Genomic DNA, 17,050 nt, shown 5'->3' with positions numbered 1-17,050 from the left:
TTTCCTTTAGGTTTTCAAGTTTGTTTCCATATGAGTGTACATAGTAGTCTTTGATAACATTTTGTATTTCTTCAGGGTCAGATGTGACTTCACCTTTTGTTTCTGATTGTGTTTATTTGGGCTTTTTCTCTCTTTTCTTGGTCAGTCTAGCTAGGGGACCATCAATCTTATTTATCCTTTCAAAGAACCTGCTTTTTGTTTCATTGATTTTTTTGTATTATCATTTTCTCTTCTGTGTCCCAGATTTAGGCTTTTATTTTGGTGATCTGGATTCTTCTGCTGAAGTTAGGGTCTTGATGATCTTGCTTCTCCAGCTTTCTTAGGTGACTTTGTTAGGCTGTTAACTTGTGGTCTTTCCATTTTCTTCATATTTGTTTGTAGAGAAATGAATTCCCCTCTTACTGCTGCTTTCATGGCATCCCAGGGATTTTGGTAAGATGTTTCTTCATTTTCATTTGTTTCCAGGTGTCTTTTAATCTCTGTTTTGATTTCCATGTTGACCCAGGAGTTGCTTAGCATCATGCTGTTTAGTGTCCCTGTCTTTGTGGGTTTTGGGGGTACCTTGTTGGTTTTGATAATTATTTTTATTCCACTGTGGTCTGAGAAGGTACATGGCAAAATTTCAATCTTATGAAATTAGTTTATGCTTGATTTATGGTCAAGGATGTGGTCGATCTTAGAGTACGCTCCATGTGGTGAAGAGTAGAAAGTATATTCTATAGATGTTGGGTGGAGTGTTCTGTAGGGAGCAATTAAGTCTATTTGGTCAAGAGTCATATTGAGGTTCCTGATCTCCTTGCTGATTTTTTGTCCTGATGGTCTGTCTAGGGTTGTGATTTCGGTATTAAAGTCCCCAGTTATGCTCTTTTATTGTTTTATATAATTCCTACAGTAAACAATAACACTTATCTTAAGGAAAATTTTTAATGATGGCTAGAAATTAGTTTTCATCCAAGGAACAGAAGTCTCTAAAATAAAGTGTGTATATATTTTAAAATGTCACATAGCAAGAAGTTTGGAGGTTGGTGATAGTGAGACTTGGTCTAGGGCCCCAGTGATGCCAGGGATTTGGGCTGGCATTTGTCCTTCCTCTTATGCAAGCCAAATGGCTGCTGCAGCTACAAACATCTTATTCTCACACAAATACAAGAATCCATAAAGGCACAAAGTAGGGTATTCCTGTTCACGTGTCTCCTTCCCAATTCCATTTGTGAATATTAATTTATAATAATTATAATAATGAGAAGGTGATATAATTTGCATACATTCAGTAAGAATTGGTTTTCTTTTATAACAGGATGTGATTGGTAATACCTGTTATTTTACCAAGGTTTTGGCTGGAATAACATTTCAGAGCAAACTGCTTTGAGTAGTTAAGATTAAGATCTATACAAAGTCAATTTAAAAAGTTCTTGGAAAGGCTGGCCTGATGCCCTTTCAACTCTGCAGGGCTTCTCATCTGTGGCAGGTACAGAAGTTAGCTTACTAAGAGGTCCTGGAACTCCAAGTTACTTGGAATCTCAAAGAGAGGACTTCACCCAATCCAGGAAAGTATTTACAGGAAGATTCTTGACTGAGCTCAGAGACTTTTGGAGAATCTAATTTGAGATTCCTTATGGAAAGAGTTCTAACAGGGGCCATTTAAAAAGAGCCTATGAGCCGGGCTTGGTGGCTCAGCCTGTAATCCCGTGCCTTTGGGAGGCTGAGGTGAGTGGATTGCCTGAGCCTGCGGGTTCGAGACCCGCCTGGGCAGCGAGACCTCATCTCTACAATAAATCAAAAAATCAACCGGGCGTGGTAGCGCATGCCTGTAATTCCAGCTACTTGAAAGGCTGAGGTGGAGGGATCGCCGGAGCCCAGCAGGTCGAGGCTGCGGTGGCCGGGAGCGGCCACTGCACTCCAGTCTGGGCGACAGAGTGAGACTCCAACTCAAAAAAAAAAAAAAAAAAAAAGAGCCTACATGGCAAATAATTATTCTTGCTGCACTTTCTGCAAAAAACCTATATATAACAAATCTAAAACTTATTTTGCAAATAAATTGGTTCTCCTATAATTTGTTTTTATTAAAAATGGAGGACTGGAAAGAGAAATTATGTTTCAAAAGGAAAATATAGAACACCTGCTTTTTAATTCTCTTGTTTATTTTTTAGTTCTTATTATTTTTGACTATTTGGACTGCATCCTGAAGTCCTCCTGGCTACAAGTGTCCAGACTGATGTTTTCTAATTTTTCTTCAGATTTTATGACTTGGAATCACTAGAAATTCAAACTGTACTTTTCTTAAAACTCTATAAACTAAAAACAACCTCCATGCCTGCCTGCTAATATATGAACTTCACAAAGAGTTCATTTAAATGGCTGGGTCAACTACTCCAAAAGAATCTGTCAGATTGCCCCTGTAATCTGAGGATGCATCTAAAAGCTAACTTATAAACGATTCCAGACACTAACCATTTTTTTTCTTCTGTCTCCATAGAAATGTCTCTTACCGAAGTTCTGTTACCCACAGAATGTATAAAGTTCTGTTACCCACCTGCAACACCATCTTTGAAGATGAGATGCAGTTGTTTGGTGGGACTGGTACAAGTGAAATACTTTCCTTTGTTATCCTTTGCTACTCAGCTTTTAACTCAGTCATTCTCTTTTATAGCCACCAACTTCGCTTTTAATATGTGAAACTTCCACAGATTTGCTATGCTTATGTAAATGTTGCTGGAAAAGTCAAAGAAGAGAATTCAAAGAAAATTTATAATAAGGCTAGGTGGTGCCATGGTTTTGGAAAAGGAGCCCCAATAGCAGAATCTTTTGGGGGCACAATTAGGAACTCTATGCCTTATTCTGCTTGAGTTATTCCTTTTGTTGGACCTGTTGTGATCATTATACTCCTGCTGATTTTCAGTCCATGTCTCTTTAACTGCCTGGTTAAATTTGTTTTTTTTCCAGAATCAAGCAATTTCATACCTGCATGATGATCATGCAAGGATACCAACCCTGATGCCTGTGATAAATGCCACCACTGAAACCAACCTGGACACTTTAGATCGGATAGGGAGAGACGTTTGATCCCTGGCTAGGGAGGCCTACATCACTTGTCAGCTTTGAAGAAGTTACAGAAGATGAACCTTCCTCCCTCTGCACTCTATATGATTATGGGATTAAAAAGATCTTAGGGGAAAAGTGGAGGCAGGATAGTTAAAATAGTTTAGAAGTAGTTAAGCAAGGATAAATTAAAATAGCATTAACATTCAGACATCTTTCTTATCCATACATAACCTTCGATACACTATCCATACACTGACCAGGCATATCAGACCTGGCCACTTTGCGGGTTAGAATGTGGAACTGGACAACCCCCGTAGGTCCTCTCCCATTGTGGGAGCTCTTCTATCCTCTCAATAAATTCTGTTTTCTCAACTCAAAAAAAAAAATGTGGAACTATCAGTGCTGTAAATCACAGAAAAAATGGGGGATTACCCTAAACACAACCATGATTTTCTAAGAAAAGTCCAAATCTAGTTAGATAATAGCTTTCATTATTTAGCAGGTTCTAAAAATATTAACTATATTTTTTCTTCCCACCATTTTAGGTTTTTCTAGATAAAATGTTTTGTTTAGTCATTTTTCAGTTTGGTTCATTTTCAGTGTTTTGTAGTGAAAAAAGAGATCGATTTTGGAGTCAGAATCTAAGCCTGGCCAGATACTAGCCATATGCCTTGAATAAGTACTGCATTTTTCAGCGATCCAGTAAATAAGGCATGTCTTAAAGGGGAAGCGTTATAAAGGTCCAATACGATAATATATATATATATATATATATATATATATATATATATATATATTTTTTTTTTTGAGTTGGAGTCTCACTCGGTCGCCCAGACTGGAGTGCAGTGGCCGCTCCCGAAGTGCAATACCTTTCATTTTTCAACCAAAATGCCTAGATCCATTTTATACTTTTAATCAGTTAATACAAGTCTTCTAGATAACATCTATTTTCTCACCTACGTTCCCCCTCCACCTTGCTCAGTCCCCAGGGTAGGTTAACTAACTGGCCGAAGCGGAATAATCAAGGGCTTTCCTGCCCTCTAGCTAGGTTTTGGCCAAGGTAAAAGTAAGTCATAGGCAGGGAATCAGAGTACAGAAGAAGAATGAGGCAAAGTGTCAGGTTGGGATATTTACTCCCCAAGTCCCTGTCTCTGGGTCCCTCTACCCAAGACACCCCTGTCCTGAGGTCTACTCCATAGGATTCTGTCTCTTTCCAGCTTCTGGCAAATGTTCCCTCTCCTCCTGCTATCCTTGCTAGCTCCAGGGTACCAATTTCTTGTGGCTTTTAAAAAACACTGTCCACAGCTTTATAAATAATCCATCAAACTCTTTTCAATAATTCACCTAGAAGACGCCATCTATTTCCTACCAGAGCTAGAAATGACACAATGATTATTACTTTCTACTATTATTATATCCAAACTGTGTTAGGTTTTGTTTCAATGGTAGCTTATAATTATCAATCATTGATTACAAAAATATGTGCTCTGAAGGAGATTTGACTGAACAGCTTTGGTTTAAAACAGAACTGAGTTCTGGTTATGACTGCCACTTCCAGCTAAGTGGTCCATCCATAACTTCTTTCTAAGCCTCAATTAATCATCTGTACATTATGAATAATAAAGGTTTCTACCTCGTAGGATGGTTGTGGAGGTTAAATGGAATAAGTGCATATAAATTGTTTAGCATCATCTAGAACACAGTGATTGTTTAATCAGTGTTGACTATTAATATTATTATATCAAGAAAAAGAAAAGGATGCCCACTCACCTGACCATAAATGAGATGCTGAAGTGTCAACTCTGCCTGGAATTACTGCAACATTTCAGGCTGTGATCAAGGTACTGAAAAGTCAGGCCTTGTATAAACCCAGTGTAGCAAGGAACAAACAGCGTGGTTGGGCACCAGAGGAATGGTCAGTGCCCTCTGACCATGGAACAAGTCTCCTTGAGGTTTGTTTCTACAGTTATTTTTCGAAACCCTGGTTTCGATCTACCAAGGAAGGCTTTTAAAACACAAACTGCAGGCCCACTTACAGACTCTATAGGATTTTTGCAAAGCTCCTTGGGTGCTTCTTATGTTCAGCCTGGGTTAGGAACCATTACTCTTTAGCCCAAGGGACACTGGTAGTCTCCTGGGCAGAGGTAGCTCTGGGTTAGGCCCTATAGCTTTCCTCTGGTCCACAGTCAGAGGGGAACCAATCATATCAGTCTTCAAAAAAAGAAAATACTTAGCAAATCCTAGGGTTAGAAGGATAATATTTACCCTTAAGGCAGGGCTACCAGCCTTAGAACAGGAGGAGCAGCTCCTTCAGTTTGAGATAAAGTCCTGGCACAAGATACTAGTAAACTCAGTATTCTCTGTGGGAAATTCTCAAACTGCTCACTTCTGCACGTGGTCTGTTAGTATCCAGGTCCCCTTAGAGTTAATGCAACTCCACACTTGTCCTGTGTATTCATTCATTCATTCACTCAGTAAATATTTATTGAGCTATCACAGAAAAGTAAATTATACCTACATATCTAGAAAGTCTCCTGGAAAAAAGTCCCTAAGTGATTCTTTGACATTCCCAAGACTGAGATTTGCTATTCTAAATATTGTTGTTCTGGAATAATAACTTAAGAGTCAAGGATAGCTCCTATTTCTCTAGAATTTGTGAGTTGGTAAGGCATTTTTGTTTGAATCATTTTAATTGTTTATTCTGTTGATCCTGGGATGTGATATCATCAGTATTTATGGCTCAATTTTAAAGAGAAAACTGAAGGTCATTGAGGTAGGTTGCAAGTACATGGCCATGCCAAGATGCAGAATGTCAGTTCCACTAGTGGAAGCAATCCATTGCGGAATGTTCCCATTTATAAAGAATATCCTATTGAAAGGGCCATACATAAGACTTCATTTTTACCTTCTAAGGAGTTTATTAATTTAGAGAGCTAAATGGTCATAACTTTTTCTGCCTCCAAAAGCTTCTGTTCAGGCTTTTCTCTGCCCTAGCTGAGTGGGGCGCAGTGATGCCTGTGTGTAGTGTGTTGTCACCACCTAGTGGCAAACACAGCACTTACACCCTGTGACTGTCAGGAATAAAAATCTTAAGGAGAGAAAACAAACTTGACCCACCTCCAACCACGCTCCAAAAAACCACCATCTTGACATTCTTTTTTGGCAAGTTTAGATAGTACATGAGACGGGACCCTACAGAATGGAATTTATTTACAAAAATGTGCATTTATTCTTTCATGTTTAAACATCAGTCACCTTCAAAGTGCTCTCCATTTGATGCAATAAACATCGAGACACATTTTCCACTGCTCAAAACAGTTTTTGAACTCACTGATTTGCATGCCTTTTAATGCTTCTGCTGTTTTTTGTTTCACCTCTTCCACACTGGCAAACTGTTCCCTTTGAGGATTTTTTCATTCAGGTAAACAAACAAAAAAATCATTTGGACCAAGATCAAGTGAATAGGGAGGGTAGGGCACCAGGGTTGGTCAAAAACTGAACACTCAGTGCAGTGTGAGCAAGTGCACTCATAAATCACCCATCATGAAATGGACAAATGCTTTGAAAGAATCTCCAAAAAAAATTCCCTGAAGCTTAATGCAGTCTCTCACAACAACACTAGCTGGTACAGTGATGCAGATGGGTTCCTAGAACACTTAGTGATGCAGATGGGTTCCTAGAACACTGTTCTACAAGGGGCCTGCCCTCCAAAGAATAATTCCATTTTTTTGGGTCCCTTCTCGTATAATTAGCTATTTTTAAAAAATAAGCATGCCAGTGTGCTTCCCCCTTTTCTAGTCACATCTCATAGTAATTTTTAAAAATTACAGTCTATCATCGTAATTCCTCAATATCTGTAATGTAATGGCAGAGAATCTTCTTTAAATGTATTTTTATCAACACTTTATTGACAACACTTCTCCCTGATGAATGAAATAGCTCTTCTCAGAGCCAGAAGGACTGCATATTCAGAAAGTGCTCTATTTTGAGTTCTAACAGAAATGAATCTTTTCTTTAGAGAGATCGCCTGATAGGAACTGATAGAAATGATACCCACTGACTGGAAAAAGTAAATGCATCACTTCCCCTTTCTAGTTTTGTTGATCAATAATCCAAAGTAAGGTTGTCCATCCTAAATTTTCCTAAAGACATTTCCACCGTCTTTCCTTTTACTCTGGTGAGGAAACAGAAGAGCGAGAAACAAAGAGCTTGTTCATATCAGCCTGAATTTTGAGAATTTGTTAGCATTTTGAGGCTGATGATGCACCATTTCCTTCCGTTCTTTTAAGCACAGGTCCAGTTCTGTCACTAGCTTCTGTGCAACCAGGGGAAATTGCTCATGTTTTCTGGGTTTCAGTCAGAAATATTAGAAATGGACTTTCTAATATTTACACACATGCACACATTGATTCCCCTGCATTATTTTGTTTAAAAGATCCAGAACCCTACAATCACCTTATACTAGGATGAACGGGATACCCCAAAATATATGTTTATATGTGTCCTAATTCTCTGATACCTATGAGTGTTATTTTATTTGGAAAAATGGTTTGCACAGATGTAATTAGGTTAAAGGTCGTTCTGTATTAGGTTAGCCCTAAACTCAATGACCTGTAGCCTTTTTTTTTCTTTTAATTTTAAAGATGTGGGGTACAAGTCAGGGTTAGATACATAAGTGTTCATTGTACAGGTGAAGTTTGGGCCTCCCACTGATCCTCATTTCATCTGGTTTGGGATCAGGAACACTTATTAATGTTATGTGTCCCCCCTCCCATGGCAGTAACCTGCTACTGCCAATCTCTTTCATGTAGTATTATGACAAATGTTCAGTATCCGCTTATGGGTGAGAACATATGGTACTCACTTCTTTATTTCTGTGGTAAATCACAGAGTATGATAGACTCTAAATCCATCCAAGTCACTGCAAAGTCCATAATTTTGTACTTCTTCATGGCTGCATAATATTCCATCATGTATAAGTACCATATTTGTTAATCCAGTCCACTTTTGATGGGCAGCATGGTTGGTTCCATGTTTTTGCTACTGTGAATAGTGCTGCAATAAACACATGTGCACAGATATCTTTTTTTGCAGAATGCATCCACGATCTACAAGGAACTTAAACATGCCAAAAAGAAAAAAACAAACAACCCTATTAAAAAAGTGGGCAAAAGATATGAATAGACACTTCTCAAAAAAAGACATACAAGCAGCCAATAGATACATGAAAAAATGCACAGTCTCACTAATCATCAAATAAATGCAAATTAAGACTTGTATCCTTTTAAGACACAGAGAGACAGAGAAGATCATGGGAAAATGGAGGCAGAGATTGGGGCTAAGCAGTAAACCAAGCAAATCAAGGGACACCTGGAGCCACCCAAAGCTAAAAGAAGCAAGACAGGACTCTTTCCTAGATGCTTCAGAAGCAGTGTGGCTCTCCCAACATCATTCAGACTTTTAGCCTCCCAAACTGTGAGATCATAAATTTCTGTTGCTTTAAGCTGCTTCGTTTTGGTAATTTGTTGTGACAGCCACTGAATAAGCACCTATTCTTTACTTTTCTAAGCTGCTTCTGAATTAGGTAAAAATGTCTAATTCAAAATTCCTGGTAGATAATTTAAAAGATATGAGATATTCCAGACTAATTACTTACATGAAGATAACTTTATGGCAAAATCTCTGAGACAAGTATTTCTGCCTATAGATTGCTATGTTTTGTTTAATTTATTTCCCATGCTCCAACTTAAAGAATAAATTCAGATTTCCTTGGAGGTCTCATGTATTCTTTCCCTATTACCTCTTTCTCTGCTCCCAGAACCCATTTTTCTGAATTTCATATTAATCATTCACTTGCTTTAAAAAATGTATATCAAATATGGATGTTTTCCTAAACACCTTATGGGTTAGTTGTTTCTTTTTGAAATTCTTATAAGCTGTTCTTCAATTTATTTTTAATACATTATATTTTTCAAATTTATTCATGCTGTATTTTTCAAATTTATTCATGCTGGTATAGATGTATTACATTCTATTACGACATATACTATGACATATCAAACTATTATGAAAAGATTACTCTGATGAATTTTCTTGTAAAAATGTCATTGTGCACATGTGTAAGAATTGAAACTAAGGTGAGGAATTGCTGGATATTCAACTTTACTAGCAATGCCAAATTGTATTCCAAAATGTACCAATTTATGATTCTGGTAACAGTGCACCTGAGATCTCACTGATCCACATATACTAAAGCTTGGTATTATCACACTCCTTAATTTTTGCCACCTCATAAAGTGTAAAATATTATCTCTTTATAGTTTTAATTTGAATGTTGCTAGTTACTGATAAGAAAGATCTTTTTACTTGTGTACATAAATGTTTCTGCTTCTGTCAAATGCCTATTCATAACTTTTTCCTGTTTTTCTATTGGATTATTTGTATGTTGCATACAGCTTTATTGGAATGTTTTCTTTTTTCTTTCTTTCTTTTTTTTTTTTTACATATTCTGAGTATTAATCAGTTGATGGTTTTATATATATAGCAATTTTTTCTTCCAACTGCTATCAACTTTTCATTGCTTACATGCTGATGGGAAAGATATGTAGAGATAAAAAACATGAATTATTTTGATGATCGATCAGTTGATAATTTGATGAATTATCAATTTGATAATGAATCAACTGGATGAGGCTTCTCTTCTGGAAATCCAATTTAATGAGGGTTAAACATTTTTATTATTTTGTCCAAATCTCTTGACTATTCAGATTTTCCTCTTTATGTCTTTCAGAGATTCATTCTGAATAATTTATCTTTTTCTGTTTCTATCTTCCAGTTTATAAACTGTCTCTTTAACTATGTCTTATTTGCTGTTTAATCAGCCTGCTGAGAAATTTATTTCAATTTCTTTTCTTTCTAAAAGTTCTAATTTGTTCATAGTCAATTTTTATAATTTCTTTTGCCTTCATTATACTCTGAACTCTTTGTTATTTATTTAAGCATGTGAGGATTAATTATTTTATATTCTGAATCTGATAATTTCATTTATCTATAGTCCTTGTGGGTCTGATTCTACGCCTTTTTATTGTTGTTTCTGTTGACTTTATTTTATTTTTTTATTATAAAGATATGGGGTATAAATCAGGGTTAGGTATACAAATGTTGATTATGCAGGTACCCTTGTTGATGAATTATGCCCCTCCCTCCCCTAGCAGTTTATTGACTTTAACTCATGGTATTTTGTTTCCTACCAAACTCATGGAGTGTGTGTGTATGTATTTGTATATGTGAAATATTATCTGTGAAGTTTCTTTGCAACATATATATAAAGCATATTCCTTCACAAAGGATTTGTCTGTTTCTTCAGGTATCTCAAGGTTCTGCTAACTTAGAGCAATTTAAATCTAGATTTTTATGGTTGCCCATGGCAGCTCAGGCTAGTAATCCCAGCACGTTGGGGGTCCAAATCACTTGAACCCAGAAGGTTGAGGCAGCAGTGAACCATAATTGCACCATGGCACCCTAGCCTGGACAATAAGATGAAACCCAGATTAAAAAAAAAACAAAAATAAATTTTACTTACAGTTTTTGGAAACACACCAATAAGGTAGATTATATTCCCTGAACACAGGTGGGTTTGGGCTTGGTACCAAAAATTATCAGATGAGCCATTGCCTTGCTAAGTGATGGTCTGGCCATGTGTTCTTTGAGCTATGGTTGCTGCCATGTTTTCCTAAGCTTTGGCCCCCTCCCCTACCTGGGGATACGAATCCTCTCTCTCTAGTTTACTTTCTAAATAAACTATATTTCTAATCTTAAAAAAATATCAGATAAATCCTGGCTTTCCTTTTCCCCCTTGTTTATCCAGAGCCAAAAACAAAAGAGACAAATCTTTTAAAATTAGATATTTTGTTTTCTAGTTCACACATTGGAGGTAGTAACCTTCAGGGGGATCCTTGCTTTCTGCATGGGTTTCTAATCCAGCCTCCTATCTGCTTAAGTACCAGACTTGTCTTCTGTCTCTCTGCTTGAAGCTGGTTAAACTTAGACTTTAACTCACCATGTATTAGCGGACACCTTTAGAGAAAAGTCATTTCCAGAACCACCTTTCCCCCTTAGAATATGCTTTCTTCACTTCCGGCAAGATGGTCATAGGGCAGCTTGGTCTGCGAGACCCTCTGCAAAGACAACACATATAAAGACTCTAACTCTCTCTCTTGCAGGCTGAAGCTCCAATCTTCGGCAGCCTGCTCTTCACACAGAGCTCAACTGCCGCCACCACTCAAACATCACAGTGGTCTGGGCTGCTGCCGCAGCCATGGATGCCACTGCTGCAGCCATTGCCCCGCCCATGCCTGAGGTGACCCACGACTTCGGACTGTGAAGCCCCTGCAAGAATGATCTACTGAGATCGCGACAGCAGCTGCCGCTACCACTGCCACTGCCACCGCCACTGCCACACCATGCCCCTTGCCTGGAGCCAGGCTCGTGGAGCTCCTTCCATGTACCAGGAGGTGGCTGCTGCCACTGTGGCTACCATTGCCGGCTCCCTCCCATCCTGGGTGCCCTCGGACTTCTGTCCTGCCTAAAGATCAACTGGAGTGGTGAGATATCACCACCTGCTGGGGATCCAAGGTAAAAACATCAAAAATTGGAAAGACAGCGCTCTTCCCCCTTGATAAATCGACAAGGCCAGATCAGAGTGATAGTCTGGGCAGGGAGCCCAGATCTGAACTGCCCTTCACAGCAGGGCAGGGGCAACTGAACCTAATGGTGAAAAAATCTACCAGCCTGCAAAGACAGCTAGAAATCAGAGCTGAAAGGACATTAGACCTTAAGAAAAATCACAGAGTGTGCTTGGTAGTTCTGTTAGTTTACTGATTTTAATCTATTCCTTTTGTTTTGCTCTTTTTTCTTTTTCTTTTTTACTTTTTAAATTTTTTTATTTCTCTGTAAACCCGATTTTTGTATAGAGGAATAGCACACCAATAAGGAGGCTGATTAGCTTGTACATTAGCATCATTATATGTTTTAGTTTTTCGTATGGTTGTTGGTTAGTTTGTAGTCATGGTTACTGCTTTTCTTTTTATTTGTTTCAATCTCTATGTCTCTTTTCATTTGTTAGTCTGTATGCTCATTTGTTTTCCCACTTACTCCTCTCTCTCACCCCCTTCTTTCCCCTACTGCCTACTCCATTCTCTTCCCTCTGTTAACCACATTTTGCTTTCAGGGAGTAAACCTACAACCCCACTGCATGGACAGATTTCAAGGCAGTGGGAAGTGGGTTTCAGATTATCCATACACCTGTCGGCGGATACCAGGATCTGCAGATAAATTTTGAATCACAGCTCCCCCTTAATTAAATCTAAAAACTGCAAAAAGGACTGCCTCCAACCTAGAGTCCAACTCCAGAATTGAACAAAGCAAGAGGATATACATGAGAAAGAATAGAAAATGGAACAAACAGAAGTAAAAGCAACCCATCCACACCTGAATAACACAATTAAAGAAGACAGGGAAGTGGAGGGAATGGAAGAAGTAGGGAGGAAAAATTTGCACAAATGAAGAAAAACCAAAAGAAGAATATAGGGCTCACACAGACCCCTGGGAGGTCAGACATTGAGAAAACAGACTTCGGAGAAGAGCCCCCAGAATGACTGGTCACATGCAGCAAACGCAGACATTAAGACAGTAATAGAGAGAATAAAAAAAAATTGAGGAGAGACAAAAGGAAAATAGGAAGGAGCTGATGACAGAAATAACAGCAGTAAAGAATACTGTGCTGGAAATAAATAACAAACTAATGAGCATGGAAAGCAGAATTAGCCAAGCAGAAGAAAGAATCTCAGAGCTTGAAGACCAAAATACAGAACTAAGCCAAACTATCAAAAACATAGAAAAGAAGCTCAAAAAGAGAGAACAAAACCTTGAAGAGATGAATGATTACTTCAAGAGAACCAACCTAAGAGTAATTGGCCTTCCTGAGGCAAAGAGAGAGACAGAAGCCACACTGGAATAAACATTTCATGAAATCATTCAAGAAAATTTCCCACATCTCATCAGTGATGCAAAAATTCAAACACAAGAGATTCAGAGAACCTCTGCAAGACAACAAATGAGAAGACCAACTCCCAGACACATAATAATTTGCCTAAACAAAGTAGATGTAAAAGAAAAAATCCGAAAGGGAGCAAGAGAAAAAGGTCAGACTACCTGCCAGGGAAGACCAATTAGAATAGCAGCAGATTTATCTACAGAAACCCTCCAGGCTAGGAGAGCTTGGGGCCCTATCTTCAAAGTCCTAAAAGATAAACAATTTCAACTGAGAATAACCTACCCAGCCAAGCTAAGCTTCATCAGTGAGGGAGAATTGAAATCTTTCCCAGAAATCCAATCCCTTAGAACCTACGCTGCCACCAGACCACCTCTGCAAGAAACAGTTAAGAAAGTACTGAACACAGAAGAAAAGGAAAAAAGAACAACAACATTCTTCATAAGAGTACAGGCAAAAGATTAAAAACACACATGAACCAACTCCAAAACCCAAAGAAAGACAACAAAAAAGCAGGTAGAACAAAAACAACCCTGTAAGAACCTTATAATAGGGATCAACTCTCACATTTCAATAATTAGCCTGAATGTGAATGGACTAAATGCACCACTGAAAAAACATAGAATGCCAAAATGGATAAAATATCACCAGGCAACAATTTATTGCCTTCAAGAGACTCACCTCATTAGAAAGGACACTCACAGACTCAAAGTAAGAGGATGAGAAACAAATTTTCAGGTGAATGGAACACAAAAGAAAGGAGGAGTTGCAATCTTAATCTCAGACAAAATACCCTTTAAGCTATCAAAACTTTAAAAAGATACAGAAGGCCACTACATAATGCTAAAAGGTTCAATCCATCAACAAGAAATATCCATCCTAAACATATATGCACCCAACATAGGAGCACCAACTTTCTTAAAGCAGCTTCTAGGTAAACTAAAAAAATATATTGACTCAAACACTATCATAGCTGAGGACTTCAATACCCCACTCACAACCTTAGACAGATCATCAGGACAAAAAATCAGCAATGAGATCTGGAACCTCAATGTGATTCTTGACCAAATGGACTTAATTGATACCTACAGAACACTCCATCCAGTGACCACAGAATATACATTCTACTCATCACTGCATGGAACATACTCTAAGATTGACCACATACTTGGCCATAAATCAAGCACAAACAAATTTTTTAAAAGATCAAAATTTTGCCATGCACCTTCTTGGACCACAGTGGAATAAAAATAAACATCAACACCCACAAGTTTCCCCCAAAACCCACAAAGACATGGACCTAAACAGCATGATGCTAAACAACTCCTGGGTCAATGATGAAATCAAAACAGAGATCAAAAGATACCTGGAAACAAATGAAAATGAAGAAACATCTTACCAAAATCTCTGGGATGCCATGAAAGCTGTAGTAAGAGGAGAATGCATATCTCTACAAACACCCATGAAGAAAATGGAAGGATAACAAATTAACAGCCTAACAAGTCACCTAAGGAAGCTGGAAAAGCAAGACCACAAAATAAAAGCCCAAATCCAGGACATAGAAGACAAAAAGATAATACAAAAAATCAATGAAACAAAAATCTGGTTCTTTGAAAGGATAAACAAGATCAATGTCCCCCTAGTTAGACTGACCAAGAAAAAGAGAAAAAGCCCAAATAAACACAGTCAGAAACACAAAAGATGAAGTCACATCTGACTCTGGAGAAGTACAAAAGATCATTAAGACTACTATGTATACTTGTATGGAAACAAACTTGAAAACCTTAAGGAAATGACACAATCTGCCTAGGTTGAAACAAGAAGAAATCAAGACCCTAAGTAGACCAATAACAACCAAAGAAGTTGACTATGTAATAAGAAAACTATCTGCAAAAAAAAGCCCTGGACCAGAAGGTTTTCCAGCAGAATTCTATAAGACATTTAAGGAGGAGCCAATACCAATTCTACTGAAAGTATTCCAGGTGATTGAGAAAGATGGAACTCTCCCCAAATCATTTTATGAAGCTAATATCACATTGATACCCAAGTCAGGTAAAGACCCAACAAAGAAAGAGAACTACAGGCCTATATCTTTGATGAACATAGATGCTAAAATTCTCAACAAGATCCTAGCAAACTGGATTCAGCAACACATCTCAGAAATCCATCATGACCAAGTAGGCCTCATCCCTGGGATGCAAGGCTGATCCAACATTCGTAAAACCATAAATGTAATTAAATACATCAACAGATGTCAAAACAAAAACCACATGATTATATCATTAGATGCAGAAAAAGCTTTTGATAAAATCCAGCACTGCTTCTTGATAAAAACCCTCGAACATCTAGGCATATGGGGAACATACCTCAAAAGAGTAAAAGCCATCTACAAGAAACCCACAGCCAGCATACTCCTAAATGGACAAAAACTGGAACCATTTCCCCTGAAAACTGGAACAAGACAAGGATGCCCACTCTCATCTCTCTTGTTCAATATAGTATTGGAAGTCCTGGCTAGAGCAATCAGAAAAGAGAAGGCAATCAGAGGTATCCAAACAGGAAAAGAGGAAGTCAAGCTATCTTTCTTTACAGATGACATGATCGGGTACCTTGAAAACCCAAGAGAATCTATCAAAAACCTTCTTACACTGATAAAGGACTTTGGCAAAGTCTCAGGATATGAAATAAATGTGCAAAAGACAATCACATTTCTTTACACGAATAATAAACAAACAGAAACCCAAATAAAAACCACAATTCCATTCACAATAGCCACAAAAAAAAAATGAAATACCTTGGCATCTTCCTAACCAGAAATGTGAAAGACCTTTACAATGAAAACTACAAAACACTGCTCAAAGAAATGAAAGATGACACAAACAAGGGGAAAAATATCCCATGCTCATGGATTGGAAGACTCAACATTGTGAAGATGTCCATCTTACCTAAGGCAATCTACAGATTTAATGCAATACCCATCAAATTACCAGCAACATTCTTCTCAGACCTAGAAAATACAACACAGGAATTCATACAGAAACACAAACGACCAAGAATAGCCAGAACAATCCTCAGAAAAAAAAACAAAGCAGGTGGTATTACATTACCAGAGTTCAAACTTTACTACAAAGCTACAATAATCAAAACAACTTGATATTGGTACAGGAACAGGCATGTAGACCAATGGGATAGAATTGAGATTCCAGAAGCAAAACCTCAATTTCTCAACCAACTCATCTTCAACAAAGCCTCCACCACCTACGACTGGGGAGATGAGAATCTATTCAGTAAATGGTGCGGGAAAATTGACTGACCACATGCAGAAGATTCAAACAAGACCCCTATCTATCCCCATACACAAAAATTAACTCTAAATGGATCAGAGACCTAAATGTAAAACCTCAAACCATAGGAACCTCAGAAAATGAAGGACATACCCTCATGGAAATTGGAACTGGCATCCAATTCCTGAACAAAATCCAAAACCCACAGGCCATAAAAGATAAGATAGACAAGTGGGACCTCATTAAACTGACAAGCTTCTGCAAAGCCAAAGAATCCATCAAGAGAGCAGGGAGACAGCCCACAGACTGGGAAAAAATATTTGCCAACTCCATATCTGACAAAGGCCTAACATCTTGGATCTACAAGGAACTCAATATGCTGAAAAGAAAAAAACAAACCCCGTTACAAAGTAGGCAAAATATATGAATAGACACTTCTCAAAAGAAGACATACGAGCGGTCAGCCGACACATGAAGAATTGTTCAACCTCACTAATCATCAAGGAGATGCAAATTAAAACTACACTGAGATACCCCCTAACTCCAGTCAGAATGGCCATTATCAATAACTCAAAAAATAACAGATGCTGGAGAGGATGTGGTGAAAAGGGAACACTTCTATACTGTTGGTGGGAGTGTAAACTAGTGCAGCCTCTGTGGAAATCAGTGTGGC

This window comes from Carlito syrichta, unplaced genomic scaffold, assembly GCF_000164805.1.
Source record: "Carlito syrichta isolate Samal-C Ts95f unplaced genomic scaffold, Tarsius_syrichta-2.0.1 Scaffold303144, whole genome shotgun sequence".
Classification (NCBI taxonomy): domain Eukaryota; kingdom Metazoa; phylum Chordata; class Mammalia; order Primates; family Tarsiidae; genus Carlito; species Carlito syrichta.
Note: the sequence above shows the minus strand (reverse complement) of the source record.